Consider the following 17,945-nt stretch of genomic DNA (forward strand, 5'->3'; position numbering starts at 1 on the left):
CTGGTTTGCTGTGCTGCACCTAGTTTGCTGTGGAAACTGTAACCGTTTTGCCGTGGAAACTGCACATAAACTTGTTTGTGTATAAAAGCTGGATGAAGAGGGAGGGTCTTCGGAATCCTGACTTGGGGCGTTAGCCCGCAGGTTCCCGGGGCCCCGAATAAAGCACCGCATAAACCGGCACTCTGTTGGTTTGTGTTTCTTTTGGATTACGGGCAACACCCAAAGCAAGTGGAGCCTTCAAACAACTGAGATGAGAACTCATAAGGACTCCGGCGTTGGGTTTGCCTGACGTAACGAAGCCCTTTTGTTTGTTCTCGCATGAACGACAAGGAATGGCTCTGGGGGTCCTGGCTCAGCAACAAGGGCCATACAAAAGAACAGTAGCCTACTTCTCCAAGCAATTGGCTGAAGTAAGCAAATGATGGCCCACCTGCCTAAGGGCAGTAGCAACAATGATCATAAATATAGAAGAAGCCAGGAAATGTACAATGGGACAGAAAATGACTGTGTTAGTGTCCCACACAGCATCTACAGTACTGGAACAGAAAGGAAATCATTGGCTGTCACCCTCCCAATTTCTGAAATATCGGGTAATCCTGGCTGATGACATAACCGTTCGGGTGACTAACATTGTTAACCCAGCTTCATTCCTAGAAGGAAGAATCTCGGCTGCACCTGTCATGCAGGACTGCCTGGAAACCATTGAAGCAGTGCACTCCAGCTGCCTGGACCTTAAAGAAGAACCACCCCTGGATGCAGAAGACTGGTTTACCGATGGCAGCAGTTTCCTAAGACAAGGTGTGAAGATGGCTGGGTATGCTGCGACCACCACTACTGAGGTAATCAAATCAAATCCTTTGCCTGCAGGAACCTCAGTCCAGAAAGCAGAACTGATAGCTCTCATTCGAGCTTTAGGATTGGCAGAAGGAAAACAAATTAACACCTGGACTGACTCCAAATATGCCTTTGGCATAGTTCACGCTCATGGAGCAATTTGGAAAGAAAGAAGACTTTTAACTCTTCAAGGAAAAGTTGTGAAGTATGCTGAAGAAACTCTATGATTATTAGAAGCTGTACAACTCCCCTCTCAGGTGGCAATTATGCACTGCCAAGGACACCTGAAAGGTAACACTGTCCTGGAAATAAGAAACAGAAAAGCTGCTGCAGAAGCTGAATTAGCTGCTGCAAGAAGTAAAGAACTATCAGTAGCAGCTTTAGTGCTAGAAGAACTAGACACAGATCAACAGGTAGAATATCAAGAAACAGATTATAAGTGGATACATGAAAATGAAGGTAAGGTGTTAGACAATAGATGAGGTTAACTAAAAACAGGTCAGTTAATACTGTTAGAAAAATTAGTGTGGCAATTTGTAAAAGTAAAACATGATAAAACTATTGGGGCTTAGACTCACTCTATTAGCATTTAAGGACTAGAGTAGCAGGACCAAATTTATTTACCACAATAGAGCAAGTCACATCCCAATGGGAACTTCGTCTGAAATACTGGAACAAAAATACACCAAAGGGCAATAAGTAAAGGGCAATAAGTAAAGGGCATTTCCCAGGTGAAATCTGGCAAATTAATTTCTCTGAGCTCCCAAGAAAAGGGGGGGTCCTGTTATCTCTTAGTTTTGACTGACATTTTCTGGATGGCCTGAAGCTTTCCCATGTAGAAAAAAAATGAATCAAAAGGAGTGGTTAAAGTCTTGTTGAATGAGATTATACCATGGTTTGGAATGCCTAAGAGCATCTCTTCAGATAGAGGTTCACACTTTTGTGCATGAATTGTACAAGCAATAAGTAAAGCACTAAAAATCAACTGGCAACTGCATATGCCCTACAGACTCCAAGCAAATGGGCAAGTAGAAAAGATGAATCTAAAATATGTCAAGAAACAAATTTTCATTGGTATCAAGCTTTACCTATTGCTTTAATCAAGCTAAGGGTCAAGCCAAGATCCAAAGGGAAACTGAGTCCATTTGAAATTCTCTTGGGCAGACCCTACATGATGCAAACTGTGAATAGTGAAGCTGTAGATCAAACCAGTAATCAATATGTGTACGATCATGTTATGGTTGTAGGAAAACAATTGCAGAAAAATGCTACAGTGGTGTTAGAACACCAACCCAAGCAGCCTGATTGTAAGCTACATCCATCCAACCCTGGTGATCAGGTATATGTTAAGAATCTTTCAGGAGATCCACTACGGGAGAAGTGGGATGGACCCCAGCAGGTGCTGATGACAACCTCCACACGATCCGGGTGAAAGAGAAACCCACGTGGATCCACTACTCTCGAGTCAAGAGAGTTCCAGAGGAAGCATGGACCTCGGGAGAGGAATCATCTACTATCAAGCCTCCTCAATGCTGATCCTTGGACTGATAAGTACATTAGTGTTAAATCAAACTCTTGCCCCAAAATTATTATGGTCTCAGGCCTATAATGGGAATTCTAGTCTATGATTTGCTATAAATACAGATATTCTGAATTCATCTGAACTGAACCAATACAATCCATCTGTTATAGTCCTCCAAGGAACAAGGGTACTGAATAATTGGTAAAATCCTGGTACCCCATACAATGCAAGTGTTTTAATAGGCACGGATTAGATGGTCACCCAGAACTGACGTTACTGTGAAATGTAATTAGTGGCTGATCAATGTTGGCACACCTTCACTCTAGATAAATCAGTTTCTGTGATGTGTCAGTGGACATTCAGGGAAGGAAATATAACAATGAGATTACCAACCAGCAAATCTCCTACCACCCCATTGACTAAGACCACCACCAGTTTTACAACTCCTTCTTTAGCCTGTGAGAGTGTCCACAATTTAACTTATGCTGGACCATATGTAATTAAGCACTCAAATGAGCAGAAGCTGTTGTTAGATCCCATATATTCACTGAAAAGGGTTCCAATACACCTTTAAGTAAACATATCAAACATACAAAAAGATTGTCAGCCCTGTATTCAACAAAGCCTTAAAGACTGGCATGTATAGATGATGGCCAGATCCCCTTGTACCAGAATTCAAAGAGATGTAACGGGATGGTTTGGCACAGGATTAAGTGTATTAAACACCATAGATCAAGAAGTATTAGTGAATAAACTAAGTGCTGTCACATCTGATCTAGGAAAATTCAAAGTCCCTTTAAGATCATCTTTGCTCACTTTGGCAGAAACACAATCATTGGCAGTTAAATTGTTAACATTAGTAGCTAACCACTGCAAAAGATTTCACCAAGATTATTGACTATGCTGGTGTCATCCATAAAAGATTTGCACTTGCAATACAATGTCTCCAAACTCAACAGTGGGTGCAGTCTGTAGCTGCAGGAATATTAAGAGAAGGAACTTCAGGAATATTACCACAGGAAGTAAGAGAAATAATAGCTAGAAACAGTTCTACTACACACTTTGAGAAAAATTACCAAGCGTGGTGGCAGTTAGGAAACTTCACTTACAATCCTCAACATGAACAAATTGAAGCTTATGTGCTCACTATCAGTGCAGCTAAAGAAAAGACCATCTTTCCTAGCCTGACATTAAGAGCCATACACCAAAATGTAATTGTCAGACCCATAGACCATAATGTTTGGGCAAGTTACGATCACACCAAGAAAAAGTGGCAGCCAGTCAGTACTGAGGCATGTATTCCTAAAGGACAATTAGGATATATCTGTGAAAATGTTGGAGTAGAAAATGAAGATTTATGCTTAGATGCTGACAATAGTGTGTGTACCTTTGAAATGCTTCCCCATACTAAAACCCAATCACAAGTCTATTATGTAGGAAATGCTTGTGCATGTGTTAGAATCTTTTGTGTTAATTTTACCATAGGTATTTGTCATGAAGTAGTGAGTGGTATTAATTTTTTTGTTTTGCTAAAATAATAGGCTGTGACTTTGGTTATATCATTCTAGTGACTACTAGACAACTGATTGAAGCTGATTATACAATGTATCATGATGTGCCAAAATTGCAGATAGGAATGAACATTAATCTTTTTAAAGCAATGCTTAAACATCCTGATTTAGAAAAACTGGTCCAGGAAGTAAACAGAACGACTAGACGAATGCTCTGGCAAGTAGAACATGACACTGAGAGCATAAAAACTGTTCTAACCAAAGTGGAAAAAGCGGGAGAACATCATTGGTGGGATATCTTTACAGGATACTCCCCTACAGCATCACAAGTGTTTCACTATTTGATACATCCAATATTGGTATTAGGAGCTGGCATTATTCTACTACTGGTCCTAATTGTTTGGCTATGGTGCAAATCAAGCATCATGGTTAGAAGGATGCAGATAATGAGGGCTGTGATGAATACCTATCAAAATCCATTAGAACTTGACGAAGGAATTCGTAAATTCTAAACAAAAGGGGGGGAATGATATAGGAAGCTAGGCCCAAAAGAGTTAACTAAGAGATTTGGGCCTGCTAACAAGCTACCAACATCCAAGACGATCTGTGCTCGTTCTGTTCTACTTACTGGGCCAAAGCTTAAGAGAATAGTACAGGAACAGGTAATAGGCCTAGAAGCAATAAATTAGAAATACAACAGGATCAGGTAGACATTTAAATAGGAGAAATAGGCCTGGAGCCAGGGTTTTGTCCAAGCTTCAGTGAGCGGGTCAAGAACAATGGAAAAGAAGAAGGGTCAAGCAGAGGAAGATGAGCTGAAGCCCCCTGCCCCATGGAGGAAGATGGGAACTACCCTCCGAAATGGGGAGCCAAGAGAAGCACCTCCCCAAGCTCCGCCTATACTCCACCTATTTTTAATATGTATTGATAGATGTTGTAATCACTTGAATATGCATTTAATCACATCTGAAGATTGTATAAAAATGCTGATTTTGTGTGAAGCCTTTGAGCAAGTTTGTCCAGCGCGAGCTGGCTTGCTCCCAACGTTGAATAAACAAATACCTTGCTGCTTAAAGATAAAAATTCTCTGAGCAGTTTCTTGGACCGATTTTTCGGATTCAGTGTGCCTGAGAGCGTTGTCCAAACGCTCCTTGAGCTCTGGCAGCCTTGGGGCCGTGACCACTGCCCTGGGCAGCCCGTTCCAGTGCCCGACCACCCTCCGGGGAAAGCACCTTTTCCTAATGTCCAACCTAAGCCTCCGCTGACACAGCTCCGGCCGTTCCCTCGACTCCTGTCCCTGGTCCCACAGAGCAGAAATGGTCGCTGCCCCTTGGCAGGAAGCTGCAGCCCCCCAGGAGATCTGACCTCAGTCTCCTCCAGGCTCAACAACCCCAGTGACCTCAGACCTTAAGTGCAAGGTCCTGCACCTGGCTCAGGGCTTGGCTGGTGCCACCTGGCACAACATCAGCTTGCAAATTTTGCAACACAACAGGGAGGACCAAGAAGGCTTTGGCTAAGAGAGACTGTTTCCAAGGGACTGGAGCGACAGACCAAGGGGCAATGGCTTGGCGCTGGCAGAGGGCAGGCTTAGATGGCATATGGGAAAGAAAGCCTTCCCGGGGAGAGTGGTGGGGCCCTGGCACAGGTTGTCCAGAGAAGCTGTGGCTGCCCCATCCCTGGAATTGTTCAGGGCCAGGTTGGACGCGGCTTGGAGCAAGCTGGTCGAGCGGAAGGTGTCCCTGCCCGTGGCAGAGGGGTGGTTGGAAGCAGATGAGCTTTCAGGTCCCTTCCTTCCAACACCAACTGCTCTAGGAGTCTAGGAGTCTTGAAAAACAGGAGACTTCTGCAGAAGCCAGGAGGTGAATAAAAACATTTGCCACTTAAACACAAAGTCTTGTTACCAAGGGGCATCACCCGATTCTGGGGACTACTCTCATGACTTCTCACCACTGGAAGCTGACATTGCTGAAAAGCCATAGAAATTGACCTAAAATTGACCAAACAATCTGACAAAAGCTCCCTGAGGGAAGGATCCTGGAGCAAGCATATCATCCCGGAGGCAATGACAGGGCAATTTCTGCGCCTCTGCCGTAAACCTGTCAGTTCTGGCCCTGCCCTGGAGAGGTTTTTTTCGGCTCTCCATTCCATGGGAAGACAAGTGCGGACAAGAAGAACGGGGTTCTGTCCGCTCGGGGTCAAAGGCACTTTAGGTCTGTGCTGTGATCTGTTGGAGTTGAGCTCCTGTCTAGAAAACGAGGGCTTTCGGGACTGCTCAGCATCTGGCTCCCCACGTGGAAGTTGCGAATGCTAGGACCCTTAGGAGCAGCGGGATCACCTCCGTTTAGCGCCGTGCATGTAGCAGCAGGATGTGTAGGGGCTGCAGGAACATCACTAGCGGCGGCGAATGAAGCTGGAGCCGAGCCCGCGGCACCGCTCTCTCTTGCGGCTGCGCAGTCGGCACTGTCGCTCCTCACTGTGCCTGCTACTGCGCATGTGTCAACTGGACCGACACTGCTGGGAGCCTCCGCGTCCCTAGATGGCGCTGCATCGCTGGCGCCTGAAGCCACCATGCAACCCGGAAGAAAGCCACTGTGGATCGCTGCCATGGCAACAGACGCTGTTTTCGGAAAAAAAAAAAAAAAAAAAAGCAGAACCAGGTACGGTACATATGAAAGAAAGTAGCAGCTATTGTGCCTTGCATTAGAAGATGCTATATTAGCACAACGAGCAACACCGAAAAAGTGCCACTTCTCGTTGACAGGAGAGGCAGGCTAGAGAACTGCCTTTCCGTATTTTTGTTAACTCTCGTGTTAGTGTTGTGTGTCCAACGTTGTTGTGAGCTCACTGTATTGTTAACGGTACCGTGCTTGTGTGTGTGTGGAGAAGCGGCCATACGTTTGTTAGTAACTGTTAAAAGCCAGAGGTGAGAGTCCGGGAGAATTTCCTCCCGTTAGAGTGTCTCGGGTACACATAAAAGCATAAAAATTCTCTTTAGGATTACTCAAACCAGAGTCCGGCGTGCGGGTGCTGAGGCCGCGCTCCAGGGCTGGGGGCTGCGCGCTGGGGCTGCCGCTGCGCCGGCTCGGCCGTGGGGGAGGCGGCGCTGGCAGCCACGGCAAAAGGCGGCAGGGGCACCTCGGCGGCAGAGGCACCTCAGCGACAGAGGCAATGCCGACAGCTACTTCTGCAGAGCCAGCCAGACTTCTGCGGGCATCCCCGGGAGCTGCACGGCGCACGGAGCAGCCCGGGGAACAGCAGCTCGGCGGTGACTGACTTGCGGGGGAGTTGCCCCGCAGAATCCAGGCATGTCGGTAACTGAGAACAGAAAGCAGAATCTCTCTCTCTTTAGTCCTTCTGCTCACTTGTGGATAACTTAAAACTAAAAGATTGTGTTTTACTAAAAGTTAGCATGCAAGAAATTTTAAGAGTTTCCCAGAGAATGAATCTTTATATAAAAGCTTTAGTGAGTTGCCTTGGTTTTAGTCACATTTTACCCCTGTAAAGAACTTCTGCCCAAATTTCGTGTTCAGTCTTAGCAGGAGGAGACATAAGGTTCACACAATAGAGATCATTTGTTGCTTAGCAACTGGGTGGGACTCAAACCACCTCCAGCAGTTTCTCAGAACTAGGGAGAGAGTAGAACTTATACACCAAAAACTACAAATCTGCAAATAAGATAAATGGAAAGCTGGCAGGCTGAGGATTTCCTTGATTCTTAGGTAAAACATCTCTCTATCTTCCTGTTATAAACTGAGAAGTTATTGTGACAGTGGAAATCACATCTTTAGAATTGTATTTAAAAAGGTTTACTCAGCTGATTTTAACATTTGGATGTTAATTTACATTCCTGTCTGATATTATTTCTTTTCCTTGGTCAAGTTTAGTGAATTCATTATTTTTTCCTTTTTTTTTTCTTCTGTGTTTATGACAGAGTTGCAACTTTGAGTTGCATTTCATGTACTGTTTAAGCAATTGTTAATATTCTATTTATAACATAGCAGCAAGTACATTTTTTTTCAGATTTTAATATATATCTTCTGTCGTGGATTCGTACAGTATGTACAGAGCAGTTTGGTCAAACAAAACGTATTATATGTTTTTAAATGTTTTATAACTGCTGATATAGCATACAGCCTCATTGCTTTTCTAAAAACACTACTCAGGCACACACTATGCTGTGAAGTTTGACTTATCTCTCTTGGCACTGATGTTATGTCAACAGTTATACTACATGAATTTCAGATTATTTTTAAAATAACCTAACAAGATGCAAAATGTGTGTGTTTACTTTATACCAATAAAAGAGCAGATTGCTAAATTACACTTTGCAAAACTATTGATGCGTGAATTAGAACTTTTTATGCCCATTTGATTTATAAAGCAGAAATGTCTGGAGACCACATGATAATCTGTCAGGAAATCAGTAGAGATTGCAATAAAGCTACTAGAGTCAGGTTGAATTTAGTAAAATTTTTCTAGTTTGCCTCCCAATATAACGATCTCAAAGCTAGATTTAGTTAGCTTTACATTCGGGAAATTAATTAAAACCTGTGAGTGATTTAGGATTTTAGTATAATGGGTGTGGTTTTTACCTGTTCTGTGCTGTTGTTCCACAATTATGGAGTTACATGTTCTTACAACTAGTTATTTGTTTTCCTTTGTGCTGCTTATGTTGTGAATTTTGTTCTCTTACCGAAATTTCATAGATAAAAGAACTAAAAACACGAGGAGATGATGTAGATCACATCTAAGGAACTGGCTGCAAGCTGGAATCTGGCCTTCTATATCCTTCTGAACTGCACATGTAGCTTAAGGCTGAGTATTAAACAGAATGATCAAACAGTATTTTTTCACTGTCATAGACTTAAATGCGAACTTTTTCAAAAGATGAGCTTGACAATGACTATAATAACTTGATGGCACAATCAAGTGTGACAGATTCAGGCAGGGGAAGTGCATCTGTCAGTGCATCTACTGCTGAATCTTCTATGGGACTTGCTCATAATATGACCTCAACACAGACATCTGCAGTAAAACACATCCAATTTGGAAACCATGGGCAGCTTTTGCCAATACAAAAAAATACCAACACCTGATGAGGGTTTCTTTCTCAGTGACTTAGCAAATAAGAACTGCTCTCTAGTAAGCAGCTATGAGTTTCAGACACTGGCTGGACATGGAGCAGAATCAACTGTTACAGAATGTCTCCTCAGGTCTGGGGAGAGTAATTTGGAAACAATGCAAGAAACGGATTATGACCAAATATCTGCAGAAGGCATAACAACAGAGACAGATTTTTCCTCACGGGAGACAACATATCGATGTCACCCTTTAGCTGTTGCTGCCAGTGCAAGTTACAGCCAATCTGCAACACCAGTAGAGATGTCTGAAAAAGAGATAATCTGTATGGAAACAAGCACAGATAGTTTGGCAGAGGTTATGCCAGAGGTGCTTTCATTCATATCTCACAAAGAATATGAATCCAAGGATGAAGACTTGTCTTCACTGAAGCATTATGAATTCAAACATACAGTGATGCAGAAATAATTAACCAATTAACCAGTAGTGCAATCAACTTAGAAAAAAAAAATATATTGGAAATTAAACATGGACAGATTGAAAGTTTACCTGACAATCCAGAAGCCAAAGTCCAAAGTGTGACTGAAGACAGCAGTGGAAAGGATTTTAAAGACATTAGTGTATCTCAGAATCCAAAGAAACCTACTAATATTGTAGCTTGTGAAGTTCAATGTGAGTTTAATACAAATCTGTGCCTGATGCATGAAGAAGTGGACAAAGATGAACTGCAGGAAGCCAGCACTGAGGTAGAACATACTCAGGAATCAAAAGCGCTCCTGCATTCTGGCAGCCAACTTGAACCAAACAGCCTTTGCCAAGGAGAAAAAAGTGAGAAAACAGAAATAGGTCTACCACTGAATGTACACAAACATTCAGCTGTTTGGAAAGCAGCTCCACTGCAGACTGCTTGTCACTGGTATCTAGGAAAGAGGAGGATTCTCTCCCCACAACTCATCCAGAGCTGCCAAAAGATCACACTCTGCGAAAAACCCCTTTTTTCTCCGTGTTGCCTGTGCAAATTGTGGAGCAGAGGAATGTCTGTTTAGATGCGGATTTAGAAGATGATTTCTTGACTGAGATAGGGCAGACGTGTCACTAAGGGGAAAGGAAGACAATGGAAAACTATAGAACTTTTAACATCCTGAGGCCTAAGGGTTGTCACTGTATACAACGATCTGTTTCTGTGCTGCTCATGTCACATCAGTGATGTTTGTGAAGATCAGGCAGACTGGTGTGGTTTGGGAACTCTACATCAGACATTAACTATTTTGTAGTGCTTGTATTTTTCTGTGTTTCATCTCAGTAGTGTTACAGTGGGTAGCAAGATTTATTTGGAATCATCATATGACAGAAACCTTTTGGCTTACGAGTCTTCCCAAAATTATATGTGGCTGTGCAATAACAATTTTTGAGGTAAAATTCTATATCATATCCAAACGAGAAAAACTTTGAAAGGGTGAATTGCTTGTCCACTTTGAAAACTACTACCAAGTTGCCAGACAATGCTATGTATTTGGTATAGGGGTCAGTGATTTAAGAATTTGTAAAACACTTTTGCAAGACAGAAACGGGGAGAGAACAGGTGACAACCCCCTCAGTTCATTTGCAAAAGTTGTTTCATATGTTAAGGTCTTTTTTGTACACAGGTGTTTGTAGCTGCCTGCATGATGAATGAAACCTTGGAAAGAAAGAACAAGGTTGATGCTGTTTTCTGCAGGTAACAATGGTAACATCAGGAGCTGTTGTGGCTAACAGTTTCCTCAATATTGTTAGAACACAGTTTTTGGAGCACAATTCTTTTTGGTATTATAAGCATAGTTTTTCTTAGTCATATACACCTTTTTAGTGTTTTTTTTAAGCACATGAAATTAAGGATTTAAGAGAGTGTACGAACTTTAAAGTAAGTATTACAGGAGCACAATTTGTCAGCATTATGAGCACATTTTAGTGTTGTTAAGGCACAGTATTTTTAGTTTTGTTGGAGCACAATTTTTTAGTATGTTTAAGCATATGATTATAGAAGGTTAAGATCTTAGATTATTCACTGGGTACTGGTGGAGGAAAGTTTACCTGTTTGGTGGAGAAGCTTTAACACCATAAGGTACTAGAGAATTAGTATGGTTTCATTACTCATGAGACACAGTGAAATGAGATTCAAAAATATGTTTGTGTGATGTGTGTTTGAATGATGGTGGCCACCGTGTGAAAGAGAATGAATGAAAATGTATGCATGTATATGTGTGAATATTCACTTACACAAACACTTTTGGATAAACAAATACACCGATACCTTTCCATAAAATGGCAAGAAATCCTGAACAAACTCTCCGGGCTGCAATAGAATGGTATGCAAAGAGTGCAATAGAAACGGAAGATCCAGTGTTAATATACGATCATGTCATTGTGTTATTCAAGGGCCAAGGTGTGAAAAAGAATAACAGAAGACATATGGCCCAGAGTTTAATGGAGTTCCATTTCCAAGGATGTTCTGGACAGAGTGGAAGTTTTAAGAATAAACCCTATATTTAAAGAAGCACTTTTAGGCACACTTTGAGAGCACACATCTTAGGGTCAATAGGTTGTTGAGTTTATTGGTGATGGTGGTGTTGTTGCATGTTTGAGCTTATTGAGATGTTATGGATACAGTAAGGAATGTTACAGAAATGCAATTTAAATTGTTCAAACATCAACGGGGGATTTGTCGGTGGACAGAAATTGTGTGAACAATTTCAGTTGCATTTCTGAGACCTTCCCCTTGGCATGACTGGGTGCAGAGAGTAAAAAACTACTGCGCCACTTCTATGGCTGCAGGCCTTGTGCCAAGGTGCAGGAGGAGTTGTTCTGGCAGGAAAACAAGTCTTATGGACACCTGCTGATATCCAGCTAGTACTGTACACCACAGTATGTTTTCCTTATGTATCCAATGTAACCTGGGGAAGAATCACATGTCTGTGTGTCACAGGCAGCATATGAGCTGTCTGTCCTCTAATAAAGCGGACATTTTTGCCAATCCCGTGGATTTGTGTGCATTTCTGTCTGACCCCCTCCGCCGTTCCGTAGATATAGTTAACAGTTTTCTTCTGGTTACGGAAGAAAAGATTTTATTCCAACACCTGCCTGTGTCTGCCTGGAATGGGGAGGGAGTGCAGGGTGGCCTCAGCAAATGGCAGCAAGCAGATCCAGCAAGGCCCAAAGGGCACCAAGGGCACCCAAAGGGCACCCCGGGCCTGAGTCACTGCCAGAGGTGCAGGCTCTCACGCAGGGTCACTCCCCTGTCCCCTTCGCCTGGGGAAGCAGCCCTTTGGCGTGGCAGCCAGGACACACGGGTCCCGTGCAGGACTCGTGCAGACGGCCCCACGCCCAAAGCAGCCCTGAGCAGAGCCTGGGCACCATCCTGCCGCTCTGGGGCTTTGGAAGGCTGCTCCCAGTGAGCCCACCGTGTCCCCGGTCACCCCAGCGCAGCCCCAGACAGGGCTCCTCCGGGCTGCCCTGGGGCTGCATTGGACAGGGCCCATAAGGGAGAGGGAAGAATGCGCTGGCAACCACATGCGGGGCCTCACAGGAGCCCAGGGAGACGACATCCGTAGATCTCGGGGAGGTGACACTCGGAAGGTCTCGACCTCTGTCTTGGGGGGGATGGCGAGCCACTCAGGAGTTGATGGGTCAGGATCAAAGGGCGGGCAGGCTGGGAATGGGCACACTGCTGTGGGGGTTTGCTCCAGGCCTCCTGAGCAGGAGCAAGATGGGGAGGAGACCTCTACAGGCAGCTTGAAGCAACCTCCAGGTCACAGTCCCTGCTTCTCGTGGAGACTTCAACTGCCCTGGCGGCAGCTGGAAAAGCCACACAGCCAAGCACCAAGAGTCCAGCAAGTTCCCGGAAAGCGGTGACGACAACTTCCTGGCCCAGGGGGCTGGAGCCTCTGACAAGCCAAAGGAATGCTCTGCTGCTCCACCTCTTCCTAACACACAGCAAAGACCTTGTTGGAGATGGGAAGGTGCGGGACAGCCGGGGCTGTAGAGACCATGGGATTGTGGTCGTCTGAAATTCCAGCCAGTGGGAAACACAGAAATAGCCAGGAGATCGAGGAGCCGACGAAAAAAAATAAACTTTTATTGCAATAAAAGGGAGACTTCACTGGACAAACCGCAGTGAGGTGGCTCAGCTCAGTGGAGGTCGCAGCCCCCTTTTAGCCCCTTTTTGAGTGGCGGTCTGAAAAATAAAAGTTAGACACGATCCCAATATGGGGAACTGGAATAGTTTATTGAACACGAGAACACTATTGTAAAGGCATCTGGGGCTGTATGTTAATGAAGGGGACAACCTATGTTAATTGGGGAGTTACACAAATTTTTACTGCAATTTCCAAATAGTTAATTTTTCTTCTAGTAGGATTACATGGGGGACAGAGGGATTACAGGGGTTTAGACATGGTTTGATACAATCATCTCAAAAGTCCTTTCTGATTTCTGCTGGAGCCAAGCTTGATCCATGAGGTAGAACTTTAACAGGTCTTCTGAGAAGGGTCCAGCTCCTTCAGATCACGAGGTTTTTGTCAGCCCTTGTTTTCCTTTGCTGAAAGCTGGGTTTGGTTTCCCACACCTTTGCCCCTTTTTTTTTTATTTTTCTAAAAAACAAAAAAACTTGGAAAAAACTTTGATCAAACGTTTGCTAATGCAAGGCAAAATACAAGGGAATACAAATATTACCATAAATGTTTTCTTTAACTAGAGTATTAAATTTATCATGCTAACTAAACATGTAATCTAAGTTTTGATTACTATTTTTTTCTGCAACTATCAATGCTTTGATCTATCGGTTCAGAGTGAGGTAATAACAAATTCTATAGCTGCATTTTAGAAGCAAATGTATTCTTAAATGGATCTAACAAGAAATATTGCAGTCTTACTTTTCATACCACAAGTGAAATTAATTTTAACATGGAAGCTCCTTTTTCAAGGCAATGTACAGCCTTTTATATACCTGAGATGGAAAGTATGATTATGTAAAGGGATTGTGTGTCAGAATAGTTTGGGCCACAAGGTTTGGCATTATAAAGGCATGTGAAGGAATCATAGCTGTTTTAAGGCATTCTGCATATTGCTACATAAATTATTTTCTTAAACTTAGCACTAACATTAAAAGCATTAAACCAATCAAAAAGACTATTAGATACTTTTGGATATAGAAAAGTAAACAAGGAACAAAATGCAAGAAGGAAGAATTCCCAACAATGCTAAACTAAATAACTCTGGATTAATATAAAACTTGTTTAAACAACTTAACTTATTTCTATTATTTCTTATTAGAAATTACTCTTATAAAATCTTTTTTAAGCTATTCTCTAAAGATTCTGTTGACTTATAAGCGATTGATTTTGAACCAAACTTAATAACTTGATGACTTCAGGGTTCGTGTGCTCCTGACTTTTACCTGAAAGTGTTTTTTAGTGTTTGTTTTTGAAAACTTTTATTTAACCTAAAACATTTCTGCAAATGAAATTCTATTCAACTCAGGATGATATGTTTTCTGTTCTTTATCTAAGGGTGTTTGTGCATGTGTGAGGTAATGTGCATTTGTGTATAAATCAGAACATATTAATTATTGTATTTTCGCACGCATGCATACATTCACACATTCATACTCGATGGCCATCGAACACACATCATACAAACATACTTTTGGGTTTCATTTTACAGTGTCTTTTGGTTATGAACTGAGAAATTGGCGTTTTTTGTTTCTCACCCTTAGATTAGTAATATATGTTTTCTGTTTTTTATGATAGTATAACCTGTAAAAACATAAGCATATTTTACTTCATGTTTAATTTAAATTTCAAATACATATGAACATTCCTATAGTTCAAGGATAAAATATATACTTCTTCTATTTTTAAGGCAAATATATGTCTTTCTGCGTTAATTTGGCTTTTGGACTTAAGGAAAATTGTTATTGTGAGAACTTTAAAATTTTCAAAAATACAGCTATGCATACATTTAAAAACAATTTTGGCTATTAGCTATGGAAGGGTATCTTCATTCAGCAAAGGGTCTTTGCTTTCCTTCGCTTTTCCCTTTTTTTTTTTCTTTCTTTGTTTTTGCGCAGGGGGACAATCTCTCCATTGGTAGCGTTTTGTTCGCCTTACTCACACTGTTAAACTGAAACAGTTAGATTAATAAACAAAAGGGTTTCTAAAAAAAGACCAGTTCTTAGTTTAGGCTGCAAAGAAAAAGGAAAAAAGTCAAGGAAGGGGGTTTTTGCTGCCTCGACTACTGCTGAAGTCGGCAGCTTTGTGTCTGCCCCACTCCGTTTGTCTCTCGGGTCCCTCTGTTCCTGGGTTTCTCTCGTGCTGCTGCCGCTGGGCTTCCGCTCGCTCCCTCCTTCGCCGACGGTCCCGCTCGGGCTCTTTCCTCCCTCGGACCTTTCCCGGAGCCCCCCAGGGATTCTGTGGGATCCTCTTCTCCGCTCACGCTCCATAGCCCCGGTTTTTGCATACCTCCTGCTCTGCTTGTCTTTGTTTTTCCCGGTGCCTCTTTCGATTCCGGGTCCTTCCTGCCTTCTGAGTGGTTCCCGCTGGGGTCCCGCTGCTGCTTCCGCCGGCGCGGGTCTCTCGATCTCGTTGTTTGCTGGGGCGCCGGAGGTGGTGGTCCTTCCTCAGGGACCTGCTCCTGGGTGTTGACCTCGCGCCTCTGGCCGCTGCTTGGCTGCTGCTGCTGAGCGCGGTAGCGGGCGGCGATACAGGAACTTGCCGAGGCAGCGCGGCAGTTCGCTGGCGCTGGCTTCCACCCTGACCCTGCCCGGGGTGGCTGCAGCGGCGGTGGCCATGGTTCTGTCTCACACGGCTCTCTCCGGGCAGCGTGTGTCGGGCTGCAGTGTGCTTGTGCGCTCCGCTCAGGGGCTGGGGCCCGTCCCGGGGAGCAGCTGCTGAGGTTTGTTGGAGACGGGAAGGTCCGGGACAGCCGGGGCTGTAGGGACCATGGGATTGTGGTCGTCTGAAATTCCAGCCAGTGGGAAACACAGAAATAGCCAGGAGATTGAGGAGCCGACGAAAAAAAAATAAACTTTTATTGCAATAAAAGGGAGACTTCACTGGACAAACCTCAGTGAGGTGGCTCAGCTCAGTGGAGGTCGCAGCCCCCTTTTAGCCCCTTTGAGTGGCGGTCTGAAAAATAAAAGCTAGACACGATCCCAGTATGGGGAACTGGAATAGTTTATTGAACACGAGAACACTATTTTAAAGGCATCTGGGGTTGTATGTTAATGAAGGGGACAACCTATGTTAATTGGGGAGTTACACAAATTTTTACTGCAATTTCCAAATAGTTAATTTTTCTTCTAGTAGGCCTTGAGCCTCTTCAGGGATCTTCTTCCTTCTTGCCTGAAATCCTTTTTTCCCCTCACTCACTGCTCTTGCTGCCCAGCCTCACTTCCTGCAACACCTTCACCCATTTTCAGTCTGGTTCTCTCACTACTTCTTTTAATCCCCAGCTTTTCTCCAGAACAGCCAATTGACATCCACGGAATCACTACGCCCAGAAGCGCCAGGAGAGCTCCACAAGTTCAGAAGTTCAAGTGGGCAGAACCCCTCTTGGACATCCCCTTCCCTGCTTGGAACATCTGATTCCACGGGAGGAGCCAGATGCTGAGCAGTCCCGAAAGCCCTCGTTTTCTAGACAGGAGCTCAACTCCAACAGATCACAGCACAGACCTATAAAGCGCCTTTGACCCCGAGCGGACAGAACCCTGTTCTTCTTGTCCGCACTTGTCTTCCCATGGAATGGAGAGCCGAAAAAAACCTCTCCAGGGTAGGGCCAGAACTGACAGGTTTACGGCAGAGGGGCAGAAATTGCCCTGTCATTGCCTCCAGGATGATATGCTTGCTCCAGGATCCTTCCATCAGGGAGCTTTTGTCGGATTGTTTGGTCAATTTTAGGTCAATTTCTATGGCTTTCAGCAATGTCAGCTTCCAGTGGTGAGAAGTCATGAGAGTAGTCCCCAGAATCGGGTGATGCCCCTTGGTAACAAGACTTTGTGTTTAAGTGGCAAATGTTTTTATTCACCTCCTGGCTTCTGCAGAAGTCTCCTGTTTTTCAAGACTCCTAGACTCCTAGAGCAGTTGGTGTTGGAAGGAAGGGACCTGAAAGCTCATCTGCTTCCAACCACCCCTCTGCCACGGGCAGGGACACCTTCCGCTAGACCAGTGTCGTGGTTTGAACCTTGTTTTCCCCCAGAGGGCTGAGAAAAAGTGGTAGACCCCAAGGGGTGGAAACCCTTGGAAGTTTTGAAGTTCTGTCCAATGGGCGCTCCTGCAGAAATGTAAACATATCACAACCAGACCGGAAGAGATGAGTTGTAGTTTGGGTTGTAGTAGGAGAGGTGGCCATGTTGTGATCCACGAGGTAGGGGCTCTGTGCCCCTTGGGGCCTCTGGCCCCCTCCCAGCCCCGGCTGGGGGGCTGCAGGGACCTGGAACAGCATAAGCTGGGCTAGGTGCCTGTAGTTATGCCGGAAGATGCTTTTCTCCATGGGCACAGAGCAGCAACTGACGCTGACCAGAGAAACGGTGGCAGAGAGCCAGGACTGATAAGACCTGAACTGAAGGAGCAGCAGAAACAACATGCAGCGCCGGAGAGAAGACTTCTGGAAAGGGAGGAGAAAGAGAGCCAGCAGCAGAGAGAGAGAGTTTGGGGTAAGACTGTACCAGCCCCTCAAACTCCTTTGAGACCTCCGAGAAAGGAGGAGTAGACGGACTCCTATTTTAGAGGAGCCTTGGAGGACAGCAGCACTAGAGAGAGAGAGAGAGAGGAGCTGAGAAGCTCAGAGACGTCCTGGAGCTGGACCGGGACGGCCAGATGGAATGCAGGGGGGAGTGACCTTGGCTCCCCCCCTCGCACTGCTGCCACGGTGGCAGCCTGAGAGACAGGGCACAGAGGCCCTGCAAAAGATACCAGACCGTCACGAAGACCCCCCTGTGTCTTCGTGATATGACGTGGTGAAACGAC

At 44.3% G+C, this 17,945-nt stretch overlaps 1 long non-coding RNA gene across 1 annotated transcript; it reads left to right on the forward strand.

Annotated features, from left to right (window-relative positions):
* The first annotated feature begins 6,515 nt into the window (after positions 1-6,515).
* Positions 6,516-8,712, forward strand: LOC135408969 (uncharacterized). Its single transcript, XR_010427959.1, has 2 exons — positions 6,516-7,586; positions 8,574-8,712. It is a non-coding gene; the product is annotated as an uncharacterized LOC135408969 (long non-coding RNA).
* The last annotated feature ends 9,233 nt before the right edge of the window (positions 8,713-17,945 follow it).

The sequence above is a fragment of the Pseudopipra pipra genome, unplaced genomic scaffold (genome assembly GCF_036250125.1).
Source record: "Pseudopipra pipra isolate bDixPip1 unplaced genomic scaffold, bDixPip1.hap1 HAP1_SCAFFOLD_96, whole genome shotgun sequence".
Classification (NCBI taxonomy): Eukaryota; Metazoa; Chordata; class Aves; order Passeriformes; family Pipridae; genus Pseudopipra; species Pseudopipra pipra.